This window comes from Amblyomma americanum, chromosome 9, assembly GCF_052857255.1.
Source record: "Amblyomma americanum isolate KBUSLIRL-KWMA chromosome 9, ASM5285725v1, whole genome shotgun sequence".
Lineage (NCBI taxonomy): Eukaryota > Metazoa > Arthropoda > Arachnida > Ixodida > Ixodidae > Amblyomma > Amblyomma americanum.
This window is the reverse complement of record NC_135505.1, coordinates 87,990,111-88,017,687: the sequence shown is the minus strand read 5'-3', so window position 1 is coordinate 88,017,687 and position 27,577 is coordinate 87,990,111. Positions and strand designations below refer to the sequence as shown.

At 44.3% G+C, this 27,577-nt stretch overlaps 1 protein-coding gene and 1 long non-coding RNA gene across 2 annotated transcripts in view; one reads left to right on the top strand and one right to left on the bottom strand.

The window, feature by feature from the left end:
* Positions 1–7,859, bottom strand: part of LOC144105315 (uncharacterized) — a 30,816-nt gene extending 22,957 nt beyond the window's left edge. The window contains exons 1-2 of the long non-coding RNA XR_013308757.1: positions 7,178–7,859; positions 6,976–7,065 (exon numbers count right to left, since the gene is read on the bottom strand). This is a non-coding gene — a long non-coding RNA (uncharacterized LOC144105315). The remainder of the gene's footprint in view (positions 1–6,975; positions 7,066–7,177) is intronic.
* Positions 1–27,577, top strand: part of FMRFa (FMRFamide related propeptide) — a 169,397-nt gene that overhangs the window by 33,470 nt on the left and 108,350 nt on the right. The gene's annotated exons all lie outside the window — the stretch shown is intronic.

Genomic DNA, 27,577 nt, shown 5'->3' with positions numbered 1-27,577 from the left:
TGCTTTTGCTCCCAAGGCCCGTTATGTGTGCTTTTCTGTTTTCGCTTGCGCTCGTTCCTCTGATGTGTGGGCTATGCCGTGTTGCTGTTCTTTCTTCTCGACTGGTCTTTTATTTACAGCCTGTTTTCGACATCATCGGAGTCTTGACACGTTTTCTCCTTACACCTCTCCGGTTTGTGTTAGGCCTCCTTTGATCTTGCGTTCAACCCGATTTATTGATAACTTGTTTGTTTCTTTAGATAACCTCTTTAGAATTTTGACAAACACAGTACAGTTCTACTACTGACAACGAATAAAATTGGTTAATATTGCCATTCCGTTCAAATACTTTCAACTTTATAACCTACATTTAGTCTGATATAGAAGAATCTCTATGCACCATTTTGCATGCATTGGGCGGGGCGACAGTGCTATTCTCGTTAACTTCATAGCCAATCCTTCCCGTGCTGGTCGTGACAAGGGTGCGAGATAAATCCTCGTGATTTTTTCTCTAAAAATACTTGTACGTGGGGTACACTGGTTAAATATCTAGCTACCCCATAAGCTCCACCGGGACTACCAGACGTCCAGCGTCCGTTGTCAGATTCTAAAGCAGAGGTAATTGTGTGACCTTGACCGAGACAAGAATCTGGTATTGCCCATATATAATCTGAAAATCGTTTTCCGCACTGATAAATTATCCACCTATTTTGTGTTTGTTAAACTAAGAAACAAGCCGATGCAAGCAATGAGAAGGAAACCACGTGCCGCGCATTTAACCATAAGGAGGCTCAGGAAAGCCAGTGAACCTTGCTGATGTCAAATCGTACTTATTGACACGCCTCACACACTAGTGTTCGACAGCTAGGAATGAGGTGAACGCCTAGGCGCTCTCTCTCTCTCCTGTTCTCGCATCGATGTTCAACGGCGGTCACCACGGACTCCTCTAGAGCGGGTGAACACTGATCCGCTCTCAGGAACGAAAATCCTGGAATCTTGTCCTCATCGATTAGTGGCGGGGGAAGGCGCGGGAGTTCTGCAGATCTTCACCTATCTATAGGTTTAAGAGACTGTTCGTGAACTGCGTGCTTGATGTACACGCTTTTTTTATGCTATCTTTATTCCATTTATACTGTTTCTGCTTTTTGCTTCCTTTGTGATGCGTTTTTCCCGGTCCGATGAGTATCATAGGAAATCAGGCTTTTATTACGGTTGAACTTCCTTTGTCTCCTTTTTCTTCTGTGACATAGTGCTACCTAAAACTATTCGCAATAAATAAAATTGCAATTCTCTTGCTGCGTACAAGACCGTCGGGACAGGAACTGGCTGCAGAAAGCAATCTTCCTCCCATGACATGATTTCGACGGTTGGCATTTCAGGCTTTAAGTACACTACACACGGTCGCTTATTCCCATCAGCACGGTGACTCACCCTTTAGCGAAAAAAGGCTGTGCTAAAAATTCAATTACAATATCTGTTAATTTCATATTAAATTGTGTTATGTTGTCCCTGTATATAAATACGAAAATGAATGCATTCTAATTAAGCTAGTTGTAATACTTCGAACACTGTTACAAATACGTCAAAAATATAACTGTTCACCACTCACTATATTTATCACACATCAAAAATACACTAAAATATAGGACATGTACATCATATTCTATTAAAAACAAATTAAAAATGTATGAAGTTCGGATAAAAAAAAAAAGCTGCCAGTCGGGTTTGTCGAACGAGATGGGTTAAAGTCCTTGAACGGCAGAGCTAATGCTGACACCCCTACACAACGGTTTGGTTGGCGACCATTTTAATATAATGAGCATAAGGAGCACCTCTCCTGAAGAAACGCGGCATTGTCATAAATCAAGAGGTCGATGTCGTTGCCAGGTCACACCAAAAATTCCGACAGGAATTGACGTCAGCAAAGTGGGAGTGCTCCGCAAGCATAGCACTTTGCTTGCCTTATATATAACATGTTCCCTCATGGTAAGACATTCATTTCCTTCAATGTTGTTGTTGTCCTCATGAGGATAAGAACAACAAGCATGCGCTTGCTTGCAAAACTTATCTCCTTTCTTGTGGTTTCGTTCCTAAAAAAAAAAATTGCCGCCGTCCCCATCGCTGTTTTCGGTATAAATTTTTTTAGCACTGCTTTTGCTCTAACCGACACTTTAGCATTAGTTTTCGCTTTTTTATTATTTGACACTGGCAAAATTGGTATCTGAAACAGCATTGTGAAGGAAACGAAGTAATCGGCGTCACTGCAAAGAATTAAATTTTTCGAAATACTGCATTTGTTGTTAGAAGGGAATAAATTGAGATTTTTCAGTTGTATGTTTTCAAAACCTACGTATTCTTGTTCCACAGAGGTCCTTTAGTATTTTTTTCTCCAGTGATTTTAGGCTGTATGTGAATCGCGTGGTCTCTTTTTTAGTGCTTCAGAATTTTTGCGAAATCAAACATTTAAGTTCAGAATGATAATTAATATGTTTTTGGCGTTCGGCTGTTCAGCTCAAGTTCACGGGACTGAAGTCAGGCGGCTTTTTCTCATTTCTATTTTCAAATGCAGCTGACACTATTTTCTTTGAGGTGAGTTGAAAAAGTTCCCTTGTTTTTTGAATGACGTGACTGCACGTTAATGAACTCTACGTGATGAAAATAATTCCGAGTCATTTTACTACGCGGCGTCCCTCACAGCTCACGAGTCGTCATGGGACATTGAGCACCATGTATCTAAATTCTACTTCAGCAAGCTAATACGAACCCGACCGCGGCGGCTGCGTTTTTATTGTGGAAAAACGCTAAGGCGCCCGTGTGCTGTGCGATGTCAGTGCACGTTAAAGATGCCCAGGTGGTCCAAATTATTCCGGAGCCCTCCACTACGGTACCCCTTTCTTCCTTTCGTCTTTCACTTCCTCCCTTATCCCTTCCCTTACGGCGCGGTTCAGGTGTCCAACGATATATGAGACAGATACTGCGCCATTTCCTTTCGCCCAAAACCAATTAATTAATTAAAAGCTAATACGATAGAGGATGAAAGTAAAGAGCGGAAGTGTTTTTATTCAGACATGGAGTGCCTTTGCAGTTGCAGCCTTTAGTGTCCACCCATTGGGTGGAGCATAAAATATGCTGAGGCTGTGTCCTGTATTCCGGGTATTTCTTGTGTATATTTTTAGTTCATGGTCACATCACACTCCTTATAGTCCTCTCGTTCCGGTTAAAAAAAATAAAGGGCTTCAAAACACCGTGTAGAAATATCTAAAACGAGCGAAAACAGGGAAACCGAACCTGGAACTGGGTTTATACAAAACAGTGACATCAGGTGAGGCCGTCCTATGAGGTAGTGGGTGCTATAAATATACATTTCGTGTGTACGTTAATTGATCAAACTGGCTACTGTAAGTGAGTCTTTGGTCATTATCTCTCTTATGTGAACTAAGGCGAGCTCGAAATTTTGTCTTTCAACAAATGCGGGGCGAATATCGACGGCAGTGGGTGCAGTGTCGTCACACAAACAAGTTTGCCCGTAGAAGCCTGCTCAGCTAAGGCCATGAGAGGGAAATTTTAACATTCTTTTGAGCAGCAACAAAACACCGCCCCGCTGCGAAATTTGGCTCAAATGACCAGAAAATTGCGGCGAGTGCACTCTGAAAGTTCCAGTAAATTCAGCGGTGCTAGAAAAATTCCCGGAGTTGCATTTAAAAGTAAAGAACATATCCTGTCGCCAAGGTATGAGTTCAAATCTACGTTACTACTTGCATCGTGATCTCACTTTCCTGATCTATATTTAGGGTCTCACTACCAGTCTGAACACGCTTTGACGTACAGATACTTTATGCCGACCACTGCCTGTGCATAAAACGCTAACTACTGCCGGTTTGTTGATAACGAAATAGGATATGCCACATCAGGAAGTATATTTTAAGAATGAAGTTAGAAACAAAGTAAAACTTCAAGTGATCCCTCGCCGACACTTCAAGCTACCATTTCTCCACACTATCACTAAAGAAAAAATTGTGTTCCTAATGTAGACCAAGCACTGCTGTAGATAACTAAGTTTTCATTTTATTTTTCTTAGATATCGAGCGCCGTGATTTGTGCTTTAGGTTTTCGCGAGCTAGCTGGGAAGGCGGGCGGTTAAAAAGATTCAAGGCAGAGTAGCCGCACCACCAAAGAACTGTGCTAAAAGCCCTTTTATTAATCTGAACTTCCAGCTGATGGCGTTGTCAGCGAGCCGTCAGGAGGCACAGAAAGCAAGCCACATCATTACAATGTACCCTCCAATGAATGGAGTCCTTTGGTATTTACTGTTTTTCGTTTGCACACTGAGAGCTTCATGTGGGATGTTCTAGGCCTGAGTTGGCGTCGCTGGCACGCCCAAAGAAAGTCTTACGTGGAAGCTGCTTTTCCCACGCAGAAGTAATGTTATCGAGATGGAGGAGAATGAGTGCGAAGGGAGATATGGGCCATAAGCAGTTGCCATTCGGTTGCGGTATGGGAGCTTCATGTACTCTATATGGGATTGGATGTGAAAGCGCCCTTTGGAACGAAAGGACAACGTTAATTATAGCCACCCTGTATCTTACCTACTCCCGTTTACATGTCTACTGATGTGCCCACTTTCAAGTCCACGCGCATTGAATGACTCCATAAGGACATTCTCTGTAAATAAGCACATATGGAAGAACCCACACGACCGTTCCCATACCTGCTTCCTAAACGAGAATGACCGTTATGGAGTCACTCAACGCGCGGGCTTGAAAGTTGGCACGTCAGTGGACAGGTGAGTCGGAGTAGGTAAATATAGGGTTGCTATAGTAATCGTTGTTATTTTCTTCCAAACGGCAGGAACTAAAGCACGAACATTTATGGTAATTAATTTGTTTTAACCTCATGTGTACCAAATTTAGGAAAAAGACAGAAGTCTTGATTGATAGTCATTTAAGCTGCGAATATGCTAAGTACAAGAGACCAGGGCACTCCACTCCCACGAGAGAATTTCTTTCAGACGCTGACAGAATTCCGCCGGCGTTCGCGCTAATAAAATGCAGGCAAAAAAACGCGAAAATTTAGGAATGCGAGCTCAGTTTTCATTTGCCACACAGCGTGCGCCAGATAAAAATAATGACGTGAATGTTTTCAAGATATTGTTGAAGTGTAAGGGCTTTTGAATCCATTCTTTGTTTAGGTATAAAAATAACCTTCGCTTTTCCTGTTAGAAAACGGTCATATTTTTCTTTAATGGTATTTTACTGTTAAGAAGCCACTAAGGCAGACGCCTTGTATTTTATTACAGCTCGCTCACGTCCTGTAAGAAAAGAGAAGTGAGAAAAGCACGTAATTTTTTTAGCCACCGAGAGTAATGCAAAGACACGTACGGCTTTTAAAAAAATTATTTAGTTCACTGCTGCCTGAAAGCACCTGTGAGCAGTCAACATATCATTCAGCAGCAGTACTTTCACAGGACAAACTGCTCAAATCTCTATAATTTCTACTGCCTAGGCTGTCTGAAAACGACAGGGGTTGCTTCGTGCCTAACTCATTGTTCAAATCCATAATCTACTTGCGAGTTTAGTAATTGCCTCGCTAATGGCTTCGCCAATCCATACGTATTGCTCACGATTGTTCCTTGCGCATAGTTACTATCAAATATATGTCTTGCCGTGCACACTGACCTTATGGTTGCATTGGACAGCCCACATCTCAGTCAATTCGGTGGTAATGATTGTCTGCCAGCTTTTGGCGTTTTGTATGTTTAGGCAGCCTTACATAGTGCAAAACTGTTATCGTTCTCACTTAACATACACCCTGCTGCCACGAGTTTCTGAAGCACAGACATTTATCCCCGATACGGCACAGAAGAACGGTAGGCTTAAAAATTAATGCAAAGACAACCAAAGTAACGTTCAGCAGTCTCGGAAGGGAACAGCAATTTGCAATTGGTAGCGAGGTGCTGGAAGCGGCAAGAAAATACGTCTACTTAGGGCAGGTAGTGACCGCTGGTACGAATTAAGAAAGCGAAATTACTAGAAGAATAAAGACGGGGTGTAGCGTATTTCGCCGGTTCCGTCAGATCATCAATTGTAGTTTACCAATACCCCGTGTGGAGAAAAGTATATAAAAGCTGTATCTTACCAGTCCTCATCTATGGGGCAGAAACGTGGAGAATAAAAAAAACGGTTCACCTTACGTTAAGGACTGCACAGCGAGCTATGGAAAGGAAAATGCTAGGTATAGCGTTAAAAGACAGGAAGAGGACACAGTGCGTGAGAGAAGAAACGAGAGCTAACGATATCCTAGTCGAAATCAAGAGGAAGAAATGGTCTTCTGGAGGGCATGTAATGCGAAGGAAAGATAACAAATGATCCTTAACAGTAACGGACGGAGTTTCAAGAGAGGACAATCGTAGCAGGGGCGCTAGAAAATTAGGTTGGCGATTGAGATTTAGAAGTTTGCGGGAATAGGGCGGCAGTAGCTGGCAGAGGGCCTGGTTAATTTGGGAGATGTTAAAGAGGTCTTTGTCCTGTATTGGACAAAGCCAGGCTAATGATTATGATGATGTAATCGCATAAGAGTATAGTTCCCTGACAACCCAGCCTGGAGCCAGCTCTGAAGTGGAGCCCAGCAATTTTACTGAGCTGATGCGAGAGGCACCTTTTAACTAGTAGTCCCACACAAGGTCTGTCTTCGTTTTGCTAGAATTTTAGACAATATTACCCTTTTATTCCGCAACACTGATGCTTCCAGATATTCTTTCAGTTATTTTGCATCCTGACAACATTTTTCAATGAAGTAGCCATTACGACCTGACTATAGGCGTACTGTATACAGTGCCGAAAGCTTTTCGTCTGGTACTCTACAGCTGCTCCCTATGGCATGGTATGCGAGGTTCAATATGCCACGTGTAATTCGAATGCGTTTTTTTAATGCAAAATTGACAGGACTTAAATAAAGAGACGCCCGCAGCACAAACACAGAGAAAATTTGTCCGAATACCTTTTTTCCATGAATTTTACGCAAAAAATACCCGATCACCAGGCCTTCGGAAATCTTGCGGGACGACCCCACATACTGCAAAGGTCCACACTGTATGGAGAGGAAAAGAAACACCGCTTGACTCGGTTGTAACAAAACAAATATATTAAAGATTAACATGTTAACGAGTACATGATGCAGAGGCTGGGGTGCCCAAGCTTACATGCCACTCTGTTGGCGCCGAGGTGTTCGTCAGAAGGTACGGAGGGCCTGGTGGAGTAGACATTCTTCGTTAGCTGAGGATCAGCTACTTTCCCGATGGCGTGGGCGCTTTGGGGCACTCGAGGACCGACTTCCAGCGCTGCCGTCTCAGGCAACACTGGTCACCCCACTGACTGGCTTTTTCTCCCATCTTTACCCGTTCAATCTAGTGATCCCTCTTTCCATGCTGGAGCGTCTCCCTCGCCCTCCCCTCAGCGCCGGCGACTGCGGCGTTCCCTGTCTTCCCCCACATTTTCCTACCGGCTCGGGCCTTTTCTGCACTGGCCGGCGCCACTGTCACTATTGCCGGGGGTGCTCGACCTGTTTATTGTTTATTGGCGTGGGAATAAAGATGATACCCAGGTTGTCGCTCTTGAGAGCCATAACGAGCCTTGGCCCCCGACAACTGACGATTCCTGGAGCCGCACAGTCTGTTGTTCAAGCGCGTCCGGGGTCCCACAAAGGGAAGATGTCACCGAAGATAGAGACCCTGCGGAGGCGCGCAGCGTACTGTCACAATTGTTCTGGCACTGGGAATCGAACCCACGACGTCCCGAAAGTGAAGCGCATGCTCAACAACACGCGCCCCACACGCAGTATCAGCAGTTGTCCTGCGTTTGTTCGCTTCCTAGGTCCCATACGTTTTGCGCTGAAAAAAAAATCAAAACATGCATTGGTTTGGCTTTCATTGTGGAGTTTACCATGCCATAGTGACTCGGGCTATGAGAGAGGCAGTAGGGGAGGGCTCCAGATAATTTCGACCACCTGACGCTCTTAACGTGCACTGCCGTCGTAGAGTAGACGGATATCTAGCATTTCGCCTCCATACAAATTCGGCTCAGCGGCCAGGATCGAACGCGCCTCTTTTGGATCAGCAGCCAAGCACCGGAACACTGAGCAACTGGGAAGGCAAAACATACATTCGTGTTACCACGACCAACTAGCCCGTCTTTGTACTCTAACAAGCCCCAAGTATGCACAGGGGTACATGGGGCCTTAGTGGAAGACTACGGATTATTTCCATCCATCATCCATCTTTTTAACGTGCATTGATTACCGACTTCTTCGTCCCGGATTAAAACTATTGTTGCTTGGTATTGCTCGCCCAGACAGCGCTCACTGACAACACGCACCGTTCTGAGCGCTTTTTTTTTTTTGCTCTCTACCTGCACTGAAGATTCTAGCACACGTGTCGTAGTTTTTACCAAAGGCGTTGCTCCAGAGAGTCTTCTCTGTCGCCTGCCCGGGATGCAGCGTTCGGCAGTGTAATAAAGGGAACGCACAGTGACAGGATAGAATGGCAATATTCTTAATTGCCGCGGTTATTCGCCGCCGCTCTTACCGCCGACACGTCGTTTCCGTTTGTGTTCCACCATCCTGATTAGTTAAGCAAGACATGCTTGGGAACCTCTTTTGCGATCGGATTAAATCGATTATTAACGCCGGCAGGTTCTTCTCCAACGGCGCTTTTTTTTCTACTTTCTAAAAAAAAAAAGACACGTGTTTTCCACCAACATCGATGCGGCAGCTTCAATAAGCCGAAGTCTCCGCGAGGAATTTTGCTTGATATCATGAGAGCAGCAAGATTACACTGCGGGTGATGAATATTCAATTCGGCATGAACGGGTTCTCTCCAATAACCGTTATCGCTTGTCTTCGTTGCCTGCCTCAAGTTCTCTCTCTTTTTTTGTTTTATTTTCGTTATGAACACCGCGCGACACTTTCTGGCTACTCCGCTAAACTTTATCGCTGGCGACAAGTTTCATTCATCTTCGTTGCACTAAAAGCCTTCTTGATGTCGGGGCCCAGCGGGCCCCTGCGGCTTGACTGAGAAACGCTTGTATAGCCGTTTGTTGGGCGTTGCAAATTTCGTGAAAAGTCTAGAATGAAAAAAAAATTGAAAAACTTTTATTCATATCTGCTGTATGCGCTATGTCATCGCATGTCTCAACACACTACCCTACGCCACGTGTAGGCCGCATTCCTCGATTTTTGTGGTATGCATTTTCTCCCCATCATGCTTTGCAGTTGTGTTTGTGAGCAGTGCTGTAAATAAAAGCTAAGAACGAAACGGGAAAACAATTTTAATGATGGTAGGCAAAATGCTGCATTGTTCTGGAGTTTTTTGGCTGCTCTTAGACATCAAAGTCTTTCAAGAGCCTGTTAGACAAGAAATGCCGATGCATCACTTAACTGTAACCGTTTTTGAAACTCCCTGTCCACCCTAAAGCACCACTCTTCGGCATCTTCTTTGAGTGCTCCCTTTTCAGAGACGTCGCTTTTGACCGTCCCACGCGTAGCATTTCGGTATTTTTTTATATTTATTGCTTGTATGATATGCATGCATCTGCAATATGGGAAATGCAGGAGGCGAGCAAGTTTTATTTGGAGGTGAAAGCTAGTCGTTCAATAAATTTTTTCTGGCTTTAAAAGTCTGGAGTAAGAATTAAGAATGGCCTAGACAATTCAGGACAGAGTATTTGACGTGACGAAAAATTGTTGCTTCAGTGATAAATAAGCGTATGAGCGAAAGTAACCCAACAACCCAAGGCTGTGTGAATCCGCCTAATGCACACCTATTAGAAAGTATCCGAAAGTTTATTAAGAACGTTTTAAGGAATCCTTTATTTTAACCATTGGTAATATTAATAATATACGGAGTTAAGTATTATTTTCAATTTTCAGTGACATACCTTGAAAACATGTCATTATCCCAGCACCACTATACCCGCTTCGGCGTGTAATTTTCATATAAAGACAAGATTCAGAGAAACCAGATTACAAAATTAACGATGAAAGTGAAATGGTTCTGCTGAGTGGCCTTTGCGTTCTGATAAAGGCGATGAGGTCGCCGGTTCGATATCGACCGCACTTCAGTGAAGGTAAAAACAAAAACATTCGCTGCGTGTGATCGTGCGATGTGAAAGCAAGAACTGTGGATGAGCTATAATTAATGTGCCTCCCCCTAACCCCCAATGACACGACACCCTATTACCACTTCGCGGGATTTGCTACAAGCAACTCCATGATGCCAGTGCTCTGAAGGATCCCCAGAATTAATCCCGGAAAACTCAGAGAGAGTACTGAACCTATATCTTCGTGAAGCAAGAATGATATCATGTGCAGGACGGCGACCAGCTTTTAGCTGCGCGTGAAGCAAATAGTTTGCGAAGTTCGGCTCATAAGAAGCAAAATATACACAGGTCGATTTCCGATGCAAGCTTTTGAATCAAATTTTAAGTCGAGGTGCTCTCTTCTAGGGATTTTTACTTTTCGAGGGGAATGCTAGCTGAAGAGGCTGCAGCGTGTTTTACAAGTTGTACCAAAAGTGGCGTTAGTAACAGAGGAGAGAAACTTGGGCTCTCGAATAACATCCATGGTTCCTATTTCGTTCGATGTGCCGTATAGCCATGCCCATTTTCCCCATTATGTTGTACTGGAATGGTGAACTAAATCTACTGTGCTGTACTACACGGCACTTTTTCTACAGACCACTCCCCCCGAAGGGCCCCTGCTAGAAGATCTGTCTAGTAATATACACTTCTGCTAGTGTGAAAGCTTTAAGGGCATTCGCGCGGCGCAAAATAATCGAGATGCGAACACAAGAAGGCAAATGCGTTTGAGTAATGAGTGCCTTTCCTCTCCCAATAGTTTTACTGGCTTTCTAAGGTTGTTATAACTCCCACCAAACGCCTCACGCCGGTGCACATGAATATTTTAGCTCTTCTACAATGCTCTGTCTCTTTGTCCATTCCGATAATTTTAAAATCTAACCCAGCCAGCAAAATAAATCTACGTTTCGATTAAAGTCGGTTAGCGAACATTATATCTGCATTCTAGGTACAATGTCTCGAACGGTGCCTCCACTGTGCAATTCCTACCAGTACAGCGCATGCGGCGGCTGCACTGTAAACTTATTACGCCCGTGTGTTTCCTACAAGTGGTCTGTTCCCTTGGACATCGCGAGTGCAAAAGAACAACCTCATCGTTATTACAATGGGTACAACGACTTGTCCTTCGCCCAGTGGAAGCGCCATCTTCTCTACGTTTCTAATGGTCTTCTCAGTCTCTTGCATCGCAAGATCGTGCCCAGATGCCAGCAATTGAAATGGCATATGTTCGTGATTCGATTATCTTTCCAGCGGATCAACTCCTCTCTCCGTCCACTTCTTTTGCAAGCACGGGCGAAACCTTTACGGCATGCTTTTTCGCCCAGCACCTCATGTCGCTGCCTCGTCGGCGCTCTCGGCATAAAATATTGATGCGGGGGCCGCGTCGCTGGATAGTGATGGAAGGCATGTCGTCTCTTTTGATTACCGCAGTCATTTATTGGCCCCTTCGAGCTACATAGCTAAAGCGATGCGGCTGTCATGCCCTATATCATTCTATCTCCACTAGCGGTTCAATAATGGCATAAGTTTCCGGTCAACTCCAGCTAAGTGAGGGCAGCGTAAATGGAAACATAGAGCGCTGGATGAAAGAACGCGTTGGGTACGCTGTGTGTGATGGAAAGGGTATACGCTTCGCTTATAATTGCAGCTAAAATAATATTGATGTGCACTAGCTGCCCGTTTTAGTTACACTTGAAATTCAAGTTACTACCCTTCGTTGGCAGCGAACATTCTGGAGTCAGCACGGCTCCCATATCGAAGAAAAAATAAGCGCAAAATGCGAAACAGAACGTCAGAAGCGCGAGAGTTTCAAATATATAATGCCGCTTGTTGCTGCGCGAGTTCTAGCTATGATGAATGCTTCAGCTTATGATCTTTATTTCACAAGGGTAGCGCTCGGCTGCTTTTTCGCTTTCTTTCACGCCGCCTTCATTCTCACTGTAGAGTGCGAGTTGTTTATCTAGCGGACGAGGGTGTCATGTCCTAATCATTTTTCCGCTTCGGTGCTAAAGAAAAGATGTTCTGTGTGACAAGTACGTTTCTTTCTTCATTAATTACTGTGTTAAAGTTAAAATTTTAAAACTTCTCATTGTTGTCAGAACGTATTAACTGTCAAACGCACCAAAAATTTGGAAGCTCATTGTTAAAGGCAAAAAAACATAAGATAACAGTTGAGGCAGCGGAAATATAGAATTCCGCCTTTTCATGACCAGTGCGATTGGACTTAGCGGCGGCAGATTAAACTGCAGCTACTCATTAAAAATATATTAGAAGAGAACAAAACCCAAGGCGCTATGATGGAAGGTATTTAAATCTACTGACTTAATCCAAAGCAACGACAACGCCAAGCAAAAAACAACAGCAGGTTGCTGTTGCGTTCCCAACATAATGTGCGACATAGTTATCAGCAGGAATAGTTATCAGCAGTATTCAGAATTTGTTCGCCAATGTTTTTACCAAGATTATATGATTGCATTTCTTTGTCTAGCAGTGCTGCAAAAAAATAAAAATATATTTGTGGCCGTCACTAAGCTCTGCTCAGAAAGCTCTACAAAATTTACGCCATTGGGGTCGGCTTTCATGCAACAAGAAACATCCATTCGAAACGCATTACGACTAATTGGAGCGGGAACTATCGAACGCCCTATGCCTCGTCCTGCTTTTGGTAGAAGTGTCAGCCATTTGCTGCCTTCTAAGATGAAGCCGGCAAAAATAACCATGAACTGTATTACATAAACTGCGCCTTGATTGACGCATAGATAATGTGCAAAATAGACATTGTTTTTGCATTTGGTTTCGCCTTCATTAATTCTCTCTAGAACTTGCGCATCTTTCCCGTCGATGTTGGTGGTAATCTGGAACAAATCGTGTCTTTCTAATGAGGCCTGAGTCTCTCTCATTGAGCGAATATATTTTCCTTACACATCCAAGCGGACCGTCACCCGACCAACGGTGCAGTGATTTGATTTCCTATGAATTTTTTTTCAAAGCGCATTATATATGTAGCTTGGCCGAAATTTTGGTTTTGCTTACCGGAGCCATGCGTAGCTTGTGAAGACAAAGCTGTTGCAAGGAAGGCTACGCTGCGTCAGACTTCCTTATCCGGTCCACTTCCGATTAGTCCGGATTTCCTTTTTATCTAAGTTGTGCTCAGCTCCTGCGGCTTTCAGTGAAGAAGGCAAGAATGTCTGGCCTAATTTGGTTTTCCACAGCGCCCGCTTGGAAACACGCAATTAGGGTTGCCCTGATAAAGATTGAGTTGCGCAATACTGAGAAGCGCACGGAAGCTGACAACGCATGAGGGAAGCTGAGCAACGCCATACAAGACCTAAATCTCTCACGTGCATCAGGCGTGCTGTGCGAGGCAACTGAAAAACGATAACAAAGAATACCAGAGTCATTTGCTCTTGGGCGAACGTTTCCTATACGTGTGCGCTATGATTTCTGATTGGAGCACCCGGAGAGACGACAGGCCGAATCGTGGCCTTGACTTGCCTCCAAACGATTGTAACCTGTCCACTACAATAGGATAAAACTTGAACAAACAACAGTTGTCAACAATGGGGACTGCCCGATGAGTGTTGAATTACTCTTATGACCTATCACAAGACTAGAGTAAATCAGATTTTAAACGTTTGATTTTATTAAACAAGAAAGAACAGGAAAATTCTTGCGCTCGTGCTTCTGTCTTGTGGTGAATTTAAACAGCGCTACATATTTAGACTAATAGAATTAAAAGCATGACAGGACGGGCGCCAGTCCTCTAATTGTCTTTCTGTGTATTCGTCTAAATATGTACCGCTGTTTAATTTCAAGAAACGAAAAATGCATCATCAACTAGCCCCGCAACGTGCTTTATTAGGCGAACCTTTGTCTTGTGTGACCTTTCTTTTTTTTTTTGCTAAGAAGACAAGCTTCAACAATGTAAAATAATAAACAGCTAGGAATTCAGTAAGGTGGTCGTGAACGTGGGCAGAGCTACACTGCAGAATTCAGCTGTACCGGACAAAACATCTTCTATTATAATGACGCTGCCATCAACCGTTTGAAATATGCGGGACGGGCGATTGGCACTGAGGAACTGAATCAGTACGTTCGCATACTTACGAACTGAACCGACAATACTGACAAACAGCCGGAGGGCATGCAGCTTTCGGTCAAATGGCGCCTTGGACGGGATCATTTAAAGGGTGCAACTAAAATTTGATGAAGCAAACAGTACCTTCACTTGGAATACCCGTGAATTGACTAATAATCTAAAGCAGATTGATTTTTTTTGCGTAAAGATATTTTGGCCTGTAAGAGGTGAGTAAAAAAGATCCATGATTGACGTCCAGCATCACCAGGACCATTTTTATTTGCGGAGTTGTGGCGAATATTCGTATTTCTTTTCAAAGTCACAGAACGACTTTTCATGCTAATGTCAGGCGTACAGAAGGATAGCTATAGCCAATGCACAATACTCTTAGGTGCGCAGATTCAAGCCAAGTAAAGGGAAGAGAGTGGGATACCATAGCCCTCAGTCTTCTTTCCACAATATTGTTTAGAAAAACGCTCTGTAGGTTCTAGTCAATGTTAAATTTCGCTTGTTTCCTCCAAGGGTCAGCTTAATATCCACGGAGAGAAAGAAAATAGGAGGGCTGAGATAGTATGTCACTTGACGGCCAAGACGCGGAGGTGGTTTGCAAGATAATCATATGGAAGGATTTTTTAATTTTAATCATAATTGTTTATTAAAAGAATCAAACAGAAAACTGAAATAAGGCACCGTTGCGGAATCCTCAATCGCGATTTTGTGCAAGTTGGGAGTAAAATTGGCCTGTGCACTTAAGTTGTCCATCACCGAGCTCTCAACACGTGTCCTAGCTTATTCGCTGGAACGGCACCAACTTAAAAAACGATGTGCTTGACGAAGCTAGATTCCATGGTAAGAAAGCAAAAAAGTTGCTATGCTATTTCAAAACTCACGTCATACGAAAAGAATTCTGCTTTAAACAACGTCTTTCTGGGTTGAGGCTAATAGTGCGGGTCGAAAACATGAAAGCTGAGTTAGGAATAAGGTTAAAAAAATAGGAATATTGATGTATCGCTAAAGAAGTTTCTCTCGGCCTAACGCACTTTGAATGCTGGGAAGAGGGGAAAATGTTGAATGGTGGTCACAAGATTGATGGAGGTTTGATGAGGGACAGCTCATCGTATTGGCGGTGCGGTTGGGCTGACATTCGATCGCCGGTGCTTCGGCTGCACGAAGGCTACACGACAGCTTTTATTTCATCGCTGGACCGCCTTATTGCTTTTGTCTTCATTACGTCTAGATTTCATTATTCAAAGCACGCTGTATATTAATGAGGATTGCTAAAAGGGGGGCCCTACGCTTAATTAATGAACCCTGCATTTTGGTTTTTCAGCGCTTTATGCAAAAAATATATTTTGTTTTTTTGTAATCAGCTAAAACTCAGCCGCTGTAAATATAAACAAAAAGTAAACGAGTGCCGTTTTTAATGCCCACACCTTAGCATGCAGATACAGCGTAGCAGGTTTCATAGGATTCGCGGCCAATAACAGATCCAAGAGCAAATTACAGAACCAAGCGTTGTCTGCAAATTGTATGCTACGCTTGGGTGGATGCCAATGAGTAATTACTCCTTATTAAAAACCTCTGCTCCACCTTGGTGGGATTCCCCTAAACTTTTTACCAAACCTAAAATGGTGTGAAAAGCTAGTACATGCGTTAATTATTAGGAAAATGCATCCGAAAGGTATGAGAGGCGTGGCCTTCATTACAGCAATTTTGCTGTTTTACAAACAGCTTTTTTAAAGCCCATCTATAACTGTAAAACTTTCACTGCTTTCTAGCACCTGTTGTGCAGTGCTCTTGGTTGTCGCACATATTTCTTGAAAAGAAACAGCCAGCCCGTTTGAACTTTCCCTTAAGTCTAAGAAGCGCAATGCCGCACGCATCTACCTCTTTCCCATAACATTTGCTCTATGTGCTTACAATGCTGAGTGGGTTGAGAAAGCGCTATTGGTATCGCTAGAATACATTTCTTGATGTTTCCTCTCGTGTCAAACTGCAGTCACAGCGTCAAAGTCACAACAAGAATTCGGTAAAGTACAGTTTGAAAATATAGAAATACTTCCCAAATACGACGCGGCTGATTTTATGTTCATTCATTAATGCGAAATAACACACCTTCAGCAACTTCGTTTCGCTATGTGCAACGCTGTGCGACTAGGCTGTTCCGCCACTATCGAGTCATGAGGACATGAGCGCTATCAAAAGACATATTGTACTAGGCACTGTGGCGAGCACGCCGCAGCCGTGGCCTCATGGCAAAGCACCCGGCTAGGCTTCGGCGGGTGGTGGGCTCGACTCCCGTCGCTGGCCGGTTACCCACCCGTTTCCTCAAAATGGGTACAAGCTATGCCCCGGCCTGTTGTTCGGCCTCCTAGGGCTGCATGGATTGGGAAAGAAGTCTGCGCCTTCAGATCCCGTCCTTCTTGGCCGTACCGAAGCGTGGCTTTGTGGTAGAGCATCCGCCTCGAATTCGCGACGTGCTGGGTTCGATCCCTAGTGCCGCCGGGTACCCACAGGTTTTTTAATGGGTACAAGATTTCCCCTGGCCTGCTGCTCGGCTCCTCTAGGGGTGAGGCGCTTGTGAAAAGGGTCTTGGGCCAAACCGCTGCCTTCACGGATCAGAGCTAAGTTCCGCCGTCAAGCAACCCTAAATCCGCGCTCGAGTGGTAGAAGCTCATCTGTGGCCCTTTTTTATGCCCATATTTGACGAGAATTTTGAGGCGCAGGCTATCCTTCCCATGCGGTGCACCCCTGGAGAGCCGAGCACTAGGCAGGGGGACCGCCTGTTCCAATTGTATTAACCGGCTGGGTAGACCGGCGGCCGCGGGAATCGAACCCACGACCTCCCGTAGCCGAGGCGAGCACTCAAGCACGAGGTCACTGTCAGGGCCTTTGCCATGACGGACCAGGGATACGTTCCGCATCAAGAAACCCTAAATCAGCCTCGTGCGGTAGAAGCCCAACTTGTGGCCCTTTTTCTTCTACTCAAGGTGGGGTCAAAGACTCATTTCCCACGCATTTCACCCTAAATAAACCGAGCACCAGACCAGGGGATAGCTTGTACCCATTCTATCACCGGCGGCACTGGGGATCGAACCCCCCCTCCCGCATGCGAGGCGGATGCTCAGACCACTACTAGTTATACTGGTTAGACTGGTTAGAGCGTACGAGCTTGAGTTGAACTCTTCACTTAGGAGGGGAACACGAACCACCTTTGCAGTCTGAGTGTTCGAAACTAGGTTTGCCCCCGAAAGGGCGCAGTGGGATTTGCAGATCCTCTTCCGAGCACACACATCCCTCAGCAAGCCTGGCGCCGAGCCAGTGGGGCTTTTACCCATTTTTACCGGTGGGTGACCGGCGGTGGGTCTCAAACCAACCACCTTCCTCAGCCGAAGCGGACGCTTAGACCGCTAGGCCACAGTTGCCGTGTATGCCACAAAAAGTTAGTGAGATTGATGCGGCATAAAGGCACTTTGTTCGATGTCATACGTGAGCCATTTGTTGGGGACCTTCAGCCAACTATGTGAAGCGTATGGAAAGGTTATCTGGCTCGAAAACAGTCGCTACGAATTAAGGGGGAATCGGCTGCTAGTGGAAGGTGAAATGTGTTTTTTTTTTTTGGCCCAGAGAAATTGTCGTAAACTGGCTGTTCACATAGAGTAACACATGTCTGGTTCATAGCCTATTGATTACTAGCTGGACTATTTATTGGCTGGCGTTGTACTGCTGCTTGTTTCGAAAAATGCTAGTGCAAGAGGTTATGACTGGGCTCCTGTTGCAAAGCAGACTGTGTAGCAATGCAATGCATCCGACACTGCTATGGCTATTGTGCGAAACAAGAATTCAAAAAATGATGAAGTTCGATGCTTAACGAATTGGCTCACATTGAGGCAAACCCGCTTGACGTAGAGATACGCAATCACTTAATGTTTGATTTAGAAATCTTATCTGCTAAAATATATAGCTATAACCGCGAATAACCATTCGTTGCTATTTGTCGTTATATTTTCATTTCGTGTGTTGCACAGAGCCACAAACAAAATCCTTTCGCATGTAAGCTGTTGCAGAAAATCAGTAAGGCTGGTGGCCTGCGGGCGGCCAGGAATAAAGTTCGTTGCATAGCGTACGAACAATTTTTCCTAGCGAAGCAATTCATCCCCTCAAGCTTTGCAGCTTGGCGGAAAACAATGAAACAGTTAAAGCAGCTTGCTGATCTCGTTTTTCATTTTCTTAATAACCCCTGTACTTTCTTAATTCTGAGGAGCATTTCATATGAGTATAACAATGGTGATAGTATTTGGTGAATGATGCATCGATGCACTTGCTGTCAGCAAACAAGAGATAACCGTGAAAAATGAGTCCTGAAATATGAAAAAACAGCCGAGCAAGGCCGAATGAACGGTGTTTAGGGCACAAAAGAACGAAAATGGCTTATTAGTGAAGATGGTAAGCACATTTTTCTTCCCTTACACAATTAGCGGGAACCGCAAAAGGAAGAATCAGAAATAAAACTACCCATAATTAACCACTTGGAATGTTATTTACGGCTGGTCTTTGTAAAAATGGTATGGACAGATGTCTGAAGGTGAAAGGGAAGAGAAATGGCGCATAAACTTCTGTGTATAATTAATAACTAGCAAAGAAGTAATTGCGCTGTTCTGGTTTCCACTGCTGAAAGAAAATTTTCACTGTGTTGGAAATCGCTAACATCCTTTTTTCCTTCCAAGCGATTACGCGCGCCCTGAAAAAAAGCGGGTCCGCAAACTTTTTCACATACTTCATAACAAAGGTAACAAGCAAAATTATCTGCGAGAACTACGCGGCACAGTCTAATACTTGTTTGAACCAGTATCTAGATATCGCCATCATATTTTCTGTCTGCGCTCAGAAAGTTAGATTCTCAAAGAATGGCAAAACAAAATTATGCTCTTTCGTTGAACCGCAACTTGTGCCTCCTTTCAAACCCTGAGAAGAATAAGTTCCGGGTAATACCAGACGCGTTGTAGTGTCGAGAGGTTCTGTAATAATACTCGTTGACAAGAAGAGAAAACAAATATGAACAGAAGTCCTTAAATTTATCAGAAAATACTGCTGTTGCTTTCCTCGCTGGATATGCAGCTTTCGAAAGGACATTTCGCAAGAAATAATTGCACCACAAAGACTCAAAGGGTGGTTCGCTACCACGCTGTATCTTGAGGCCGTCCGTAGTTGAATACACATTCTTCACTCATTTATTCCTGGGTCTTCTCATTCGCTAAATTATAAATTCACAGACGAACTAACCTTGACGTATCAATCAGTCAATTTGTAAATGAGATCGAAGTCAAGAAGGCTGAAAACTTGACCTAGTTCGCTCATCTTCTGTACGCGAATAAACACTAAAAATTACTGAATTCACTCACAAAGCGAAGCGTTAAGTGACAGTCTAAAAATCAATCACTCAATCATTAGCTTCGCGCGCTTATCTTCATACCTTCGCTGGTGCCAAAGAAATTTTCGCGTCTGCCCCGATTATTCTTTCCACTGTCTAGTAGATTTACAAAAAAAAATGTCTGCTGTAGCAACAAATATATTGTAGTATTCTGGGACGTGAAAATATTCTCGCATAAGCTCCTTCTGCGGTGTTTTTGAGTTGTCGGTCTTGCATTTGCAGCTGGCCTTTTCGCTGAAGCCCGCAATAATTATGTCTTAAAGGCAAAGCGAACCGAATAATTTTTCTTATTTTGGGCCTGATGCTGTTGTCATGTTGGTATGGATGTGGCGCAGTTTCTCTTGCTGGTGTCCTCTGTTGGCTTTGTAGGCCTTCCCTGGATAAACCAGTGTTGTCGGATAATTGCGAAAATTAGCGCAGCGCCCCTACACGCATTTTGCTCCTGAGATCAACACCTATATCCATGTAAGTCTAACGTCGTTGCCTCTCTCAAAGCACACATCCTGTTTTTTAAATATCCTAGCTTTCTTGGCTTTCAATTGTGAATGGAATGAAATCCAATGGAACTAATCTGGCTACGCTTCTCGACCTCATGCGCTGTAGGCTGTCCAGTCTCAAGGGAATGGTTGAACCATTGCTTCAGGCCCACGTGAAAAGGCCACCATATATGAAAAACGAAACCAAGATGACTTTGCATCAAGAAACAAAACTTAAGAAGTGCATAAAGTGCGAGCACACCAAAGTCAATTACCGCATTGTTTTGCAAAGGAATGTGAGAACCATGTGGTTTTTTTTCGTTTGGCTGCTTTACTATGGCTCAAAGGGAGTGTCCGCCACGTAAAGGCGACCGCGAGGTGACAAAATTCCACTACTTCCAGGAAACAGTGATGGATGACTGGCCTGACAACACTAGGTGAACATCGGATAAGCTATAGCCGTTGGAGATGAAACGTTGCAAAATCTATAAAACCCCTTAAACCAGATCTTAGGCGAACCAGCAAAAAATATCTGTGCACGTGGCTATGAAGGCACTAGTCTTAGAACAGGTTCAAAAAAGTGTTGCTTATGTTAGCGGACTGCCGTCACGGTGACTGCGTGAGAACACCTTCACATTTCAGGCTGATGGAAAAGACGATAAATGTGAATTCCAAACACGCTCAAGACAGCGCAGTGCGCCAGCAGGCGAATACCACGCACGTTTTCTTTGGAACACTATAAGCAGTGCAACTCCAGTGACCTCTAAATGAACTCTACTTTTCCAAAGAGTGCATTACTTAAAAGCTATTGTTCCTGGCACCACAGCAGACCTCTCTATAACAAGCAGAGACCGCTGAGTTCAGGCTTCCTTGATGGAAGTATCGCTGACTAAAGCTGGCATTATGTATGGGATGCTTTAGTTTCGTATTTCGGCCCAAAACCTCGTGCTTATGGTCAAAAATCTTGACCTCAGAGACATAACTTATTGACTGAGCCAGTGGGCCGGGTATGTAATTACCTTATATCCTTCTTTTCCTAACAAATGAAAAGACGCACAAATAAAGTTGCAAACTGTACATCCACTAAGAAGCTACGCCGGAAACCTAGTAAGCAAGCCTGTAGGGAGCGATCAAAAGAGCAAGGAAGAAAATGTTTACTCCCACACTAAATTTCATGGTCTAGGCATACTTTTACTGTTCTCTCGGCCTGGCATTGAAGGGCTGCATTGGAATTGTCCTTGGAAAACAGGCTGTCGGCTAATCAAAGCACTGAATGCACAATGGCAGACGCTAAAAAAGAACGGTTACAACTGCAGTCCTAATGGAAGCCAGTAAACACCTTACATGCGAACGTTGCTAAAGAGATGAACAAAAATCATCTCAACAGCCAGTTTGAAAAGTGAGCCCAGACAAACTTTTCCGCTATTGTTTACCCTGTTTCTCTGACGAGGAACCGAAAGGAAGAGGCAATGATTGCATGGGAGGGCCACATCAGCAACGAAGCCTAATTTACCGGGAGGGTAGTTCCGTGCACAAAGCGAAGAGGTCTGTACATAGAAAGCACCTTGCGCAGCGTCAGAGATATCCGCCGTGTTACGTTTATAGCGAGCATCAAACAAGAACTAGCATAAGACGCGCAGAGGTACTTTGATCTGCCGAAAATACGGGTGAGCGCAATGGACAAGGGAGACGAAGAAAGCCGTACGGGACGGCTCTTGGAATTCAAAGAGCTATATGTGGCCTTGTATGATAATAGTTCCGGCGCTCGACATATGAAACCGGACATTCCTGAGCCCAAGAAAGAGATTTTCGGAGCAAACTTTCCGTAGGAAAACGTCGAGTTTCAGGTATAACATCTAGATTGTTTCCCCTACTTTTCCAAATCGTGTCGCAATCGTCAGGGAGTTACTTCTAAGGTTTATTTTGCTGTTTTTACCAGGAACGAGAAATTTGGACTTCAGGTTACCACGCTTTAAAAAGTGTTTGTTTCGATGACGTCATCGTAGGAGTTGGATCGTTAGGAACAACTGGGGTTCTTGTTGCTTATCCACGAATCGTCTGCGCAGTTGTAAAAGCCGTATAGTCACATAGGCCCGTAGTCCTGCTCCCTTACGTTGTGCTCTAGCTCCTATGCTGATACTGGGAATTCTCCTCGTTGATAACAAGAGTACTGTGAATTGCTTGAAATTTACTGATATAACTTTTACGCAATTATTTGTGGTAAATGTCATAGTTGTTTTTAACTTTCGGAGAAACTTGAGGACTCGTTACCGTGAATAAATGAAAAGAACAACATTATGTAAACGACAGTTTGTATGTTCCCTCACTCCCAACAAAGAATAGAATGCCGCAGTAGTTGATACCAGACTATTGCTTAAAATGTAACGCGCAGGGCTCTAGATAAATATAATAATCATACAACACAAACTGGATGTGCCCGTTTGTCGCAGCGTTTAAAAGAGGGAATTGATTCCGCTCGAGTAAATAAATTATAAGTTATAAATAGGGATCTACGCTCTTGCATTACTGAGGACTTTCAAGAATCTTACCATGCAAAAAATTTATGCCGCGACCAGGCTTTTATGATGAGTGACCGAGAAGCATTGTACATCTGAGGTACGAATGAAAATCATTCTTCTTGTTTACGCCTCCAAACTATTGCGTGCTACTTTCGATAGTTGCACAACGAAGCGAAATCCTTCTAGCTGGCATGGAACACGTCGAACAGCGAGCCCTCAACTCATTCAACCCGAAACCAAAAATTTTCCTCAGGTATGTCGACGACTGCTTCGCCGTCATCAAAAAATCTGAGACTCAAAATTTTCTTCGTCATTTAAACTCCGAAGAACCTGACATTCAGTTCACGCTAGAGGTGGAACAAGAAAGCTCCCTGCCGTTTTTGGACGTCCTCGTGTCCCGAAACGACAATACCCTTCAATTCTCCGTATACCGCAAACCGACCCACTTAGGCCGGTATCTCCACTTCTCTTCGAACCACCCGACAGTCCATAAAGCATCAGTGGTGAAGACGCTGTTCAGAAGAATTGAGACACACTGCAGCAAAGAACTTGACAGAAAAAAGAACAACGCACGGTATTCAAAGAACTCATTATGAACGGCTACCCAAAAGACTTTATTCAAAAAACCATTCGACGTCAAAAACACAACATTCGTCAAGAAATCAACGCACAAAGACCAACGCCACCGCCAAAATACGTCACTTTACCTTATGTCGAAGGTGTCACCGAAACCATCACCCAAATCCTGAAAAATCGGGTCTCCAGGTTGCGTACAAGCCCACAAACGCTGTTGCACTTTGCCTACCTGTTCCCAAAGACCGGCCGCCGAGAGAAAGACCCCAAGGTATTGTCTACCAAATTCCATGCGCAGACTGCGACGCAAGCTACATCGGCGAAACCAAAAATTTCAAAGAAAGATTTCGGCAACATAAGAACGACGTCCGCAAATTAGCAAGAGAGCGCAATCCAGTAGCCGAACATTCCGAGGACTCCGACCATAGAATCAACTTCGAAGAGACCCGCATCCTCGGAACCGAAACAAATTACCACAATAGGCTCCTTCTGGAATCCTGGCATATCCAAACCACCCCGAACAATATCAACCGCACAAAAGGAAACCTGCCCCCAATATATGCCGAGGGACTTTGCTCTTCAACGCAACGATAATGTTGTTAATTCAACGATAAATCAACGAAAAAAAGTTGCCATTCAGCACCTCCCTGCAATGCTCCAGCGTGACTAAAAGCCTAAAACCCCTCCCCCTCCCCCGCGCCTTGCGCGACACAGCTGTCGTTCCTTTCACCCCCCCCCCTCCCCTCCATACTTAAAAGACACTAGCTACTGCCCTCAGTCACCCCTGATGAAGGAGCCGAGTCGGCTTCGAAACGTTGGATTAAAGTTAACATTTTTGGTTGGAGATGTGCAGTTTATTATATGGCATTACCTAATACGCTTCTCTGCTAAAGAGTAATTGATTGCAATTTTCAGAACACATGTGTCCCCTAGTGTCCGATGCCAGAGGTTGATTTGTTGTTGTTCAGCACCCGGATTAAGAAATTACTTGGCTCTCTTTAAAATACCGTGTGCAACCGCCCAGCTGATCTCTGCGTGAGAGTTCTGCCGTAAATATTCTAGCTGCGATGTTTTTTGTTTGCATAGCGGCCCCCTTCTTGTGGGCATAATAAGACGAAATATTTCAATGTATTTATAATGTATTGTTTTCGTTTAGCTTACTTGCGCTGAAACCGTTTGTTTTCACAAGGCCAGTATCACCTTGTTTAAGGGGAAGCTTATCTGATGCACATGTTATATATGAGTATTCGTTATATAAACTTTTTTTAGAATGGTAGCACAGATATCTGCGACAGGCAAATAAGATTTCATTTCCGATGTGGATAGCGATATTATGAATACAAGCATTCTGGAAACGAATGAATGCTGCATGTGCTTTATTGCCAACAAACAAAGAGCACACTCGTCATGCTATCCTGCAAAACGTAATAATAAATTTTATTGACCGACTTGCTCACTTCTTGATCACGCAATGTGCTAAAGCAGCCAATCGACCAGAAATGCTTCTTGCTCAAACACAATATTTCAAAAAATGTGCAATGTCCCTACATGTCAAGTGAGCACTTTTTAGAAACTGCGACGATATCTCTTGTTTTTTGAAAAGAAAATTAGCAGAGAGCAATCCAGTTTTTTCTTTATAAGATATGTTTTTAAAACGTTTACCGCAGCAATTCATGACACCGTTTATTTTCAAAATAAATTTCTTTTACTGCCGTGTTTTAACATAAAAAATTCGCCTTGACAAAGCATACAGTACCTGCAGTTGCGTACGGAGTCAAAAGTAACCTTAATTATGAAGTTGAAACAGTTTCGAGTACAAAGATGATCGACATATGTTTTCATGAGAGAAGCTTACTCGTTGTAATTAAGCGATGCTTACCCTCTTTAACACCGTTAATCAATACTTTTTGTTTTGTTCATTACATGTACTGACGAACGCCGCCAACTAGACACCTCTGATATGTAGTCACGATACGTTAATTGCCACCAAAACTCTCTGCCAAAGGCAGAAACATTTCTTTTTCCTTTAATGCTGACTGGCGCACGCAAAAGCAGAAAACGAACTGCCTACCTTTTCGTCATCAAGCGGAAATCTAAAGGTCTATATCACGCCACACCGCCCACTCTGCAGACTCAGGTCAAGCCCTTTAACGTCTACAGAGGCGGTGACGGCTCATTACGCGTGCAACGATGTAACACACTGGAGCACTAGTTATGAGCGCGGCTGACGAGGACAATATTCTCCCGTTCACGCAGCAACGCTGAACCCCAAGCAGAGCTTCCAGAAATTTCCGTGCAGCGGGCTCCCCTAACGGAGAGCATGGCCTGGTACATTGCTGCCAAATCTTGGGCGCAGCACTACACGGTTCTGACTTTTTGTCAACATATGCTCTCAGAACAAGCTCCCTTACATAGTAATGTCGCAGCGAAATCACTGCTGAATTCAGTCGACGCAAGGTTTGCCTCGACGGCGAATATAAAGATAAGGTGCCTGATGCCCAGGAATATTTTTGTCTTCGTGGAGAGACGAGGCAGCTGAAATTGCACAAGGGCAGTTGGCAACGGGCTCGACACAGCCACTGCTGTTCTCAGGCCGTTGTCACTATAAAAGTGTGTGAACGCCAGACGTATGTACATCACTGCCCTACTACAGTTGACAGCACTGCAGCGCAAGAAAATCCCACTGACACTCTTGAACTATTCCTTTTTGAAAGTTGAAATTGTCAGAACACTACGTGGTTAGCGGCAGTGCAGCAGGGCCTGCGTCGTGTTCTTTGCCTACTTTGTATGAGTATCAGTGTCTGCGTGGTGCTGTGGCAATGCCGCACTATAAATAAGGCGGACGTATGCAGGGCAGAGGCGCGCCAGACCCCAAAGTGCGCCCGGTCCTGTTCCTAGTCGAGACGCAAGAACTAGGTTTCAAGTGAGTGCATGCAACTAGTCAGAGGTACAACCGTCGAACAAACGATGTTGCCCGCAGCTTCGATGGTCGAGAGCCGTGCACAGACTCTTCATTGCCGGTTGGGAGCAGTTTGGTCGATGCTCGACAGACTTTCGCGTGTATGCGAGGTGCGTCGTCATCACGATGCGCCGGGCAATTGGAATTAACGGCCTCTCTGCTAAGACCCGCAGGTGGTCGAAGGGCGTCTATGGACATTATTTCGCTAACTGGCCATCGCCTCGTGTTCGCTCTTCCCCCCTTTCCCAGCAACTCCAGCGTGCGTCTGAATAATGTGGCGCTCAATTATTTGCGTAAGGTTAACGGGGCGAACTAGCGACCTGCGCCTCCTATTAAACGCGGAGAAGTTAGCAGTATAAATGAGTTAAGGTGGGAGGTCCCTAGTTGAACCGTTGTGGCATTACCTTAGGCAAGGGTTGCAAATGAGCAAAATAATACAAAACACGACAGGTGGTAAAGATTCTGTTGACTAATAAGCGTTTTCAAAAATGTTTCAGGCACAAGTTTATGGCTAACATGTTACTTTAACCTGTCACTTACTGGGACAAATGTAACTTTCTGTACGATCTTTGTGATGAGAAGTCTTTGACGAATCTCGTCGCTCTTCGATCAATCGAGCTATTATTTCTTCAGAAAGAAAATCGTTGCTTTAATAGCTCAACGTTTCAGAAAATATGAATCCCAAAACCTCGTCAAATCACCCGATCTATACCAATGTTTTCCTCATATTAAATGCACTTGTACAAGCTGTCAATGTAACCAGAACCTGTGTGATCAAAAGCCTGGACATCATAGCCGCGTGGAAAATTCTTTATTTCTTCTCAGCGAGATCAATGAACACCTAAGTTCGTTGAACAATACAGCGGTCGCAAATGGAGCTTCGTTTTGTGCACCTATGAGGCAATGACTTCATCAGTTTCAAGCGAGAAAGGTCAAAAGAATTTTGAAGTTTTACTTTAGAGCAAGTTGTCTATCGCGCTGTTCTTGATTTTTGTAGCGAAAGCTACATTGGCCACGAACTTGCGATTTCGCTGTGGCACTCCTGAGGAGGAGGCACAGAGCCGTTGCCAAGCAACGGCTGCAGCTGGCGGACGCCGCGCGCTCGCCGCGCCATCTGGCATGACGTCACACCACGCGCCTCGCCGCGGAGCCACCTTTATCCTTACGCCCTTAGCCGCTAACCAACGTATTCGGTGGCGCTATCTATGAGAGATACTGAAACCCCTGCACACTTACTGAATAAAAGAAAACCTGTGTCGAGGCTGGGAATCGAACCAGGTCCTTTGGCGTCTGATGCGGAGACGCTACCATTCCGCCATATTAAAAAGAAGAATACCTGTGTAGAGGCTGGGAATCGAATCAGGGCATTTCTTTTTTGAGGCGTAGACGCTACCATTCCGCCATGACTTTTTTTTCTTTATTGCGTGAATAAATA